The sequence below is a fragment of the Solanum dulcamara genome, chromosome 11 (assembly GCF_947179165.1).
Source record: "Solanum dulcamara chromosome 11, daSolDulc1.2, whole genome shotgun sequence".
NCBI lineage: Eukaryota > Viridiplantae > Streptophyta > Magnoliopsida > Solanales > Solanaceae > Solanum > Solanum dulcamara.
The window spans coordinates 5,632,115-5,632,731 of record NC_077247.1 but is presented as its reverse complement, the minus strand read 5'-3'; the positions used below and the strand labels follow the sequence as shown (position 1 = coordinate 5,632,731).

Genomic DNA, 617 nt, shown 5'->3' with positions numbered 1-617 from the left:
CATTACGAAGGATAATGACAGCCTGCTAGACCAAAATGACCAAAAAGGGACATGGTCATGGTGGAACTAAAGATCTACCCCTGTGTCGGTTGCAAGATAACAGAGGGAAGGACAAGGCGAAACATCAAGACTCACGGGACAACACTGAGGTAAATCTTAGTCTAAGTTGAGTGCCCCGCACATTATGGCAGGGATTACAATGAAACGTGACACGAAGACTTCCCAGGGAGGTCACCCATCCCAATATTACTCTCGCCCTAGCACACTTAACTTTGGAATTCTGATGGAACTTAATGCGTTAGTGCTGGTATGGTCGCGCGAGATGGAAGAATGTGAACTAGCGGCGGAGGAACGACATGGGATTATGTACCTAGGATACTATAAGTTATGTTGAGGGAATTGTAAGAAGGGCTTAAGGGAAACCAACAAGATTAGCTAAATTCCGAACTAATGGCGTGCTTGAACGCCACAATTCCTCAACATGGTACCTGTTAATGTCATTTACGGAAGACAGGAAGTAATACGTGAGTACGAAGATGCCACAACATGACCTGGGCTACAGGACTCACTTTGCACTCCAGCGCCGGATGACGTGGAGGGATGCTACTTGTGGATTA

At 46.4% G+C, this 617-nt stretch overlaps 1 pseudogene; it reads right to left on the bottom strand.

Moving 5' to 3' along the window:
- Positions 1-201: 201 nt before the first annotated feature.
- LOC129875330 (5S ribosomal RNA) lies at positions 202-321 on the bottom strand (annotated as a pseudogene).
- Between the last annotated feature and the right edge of the window lie 296 nt (positions 322-617).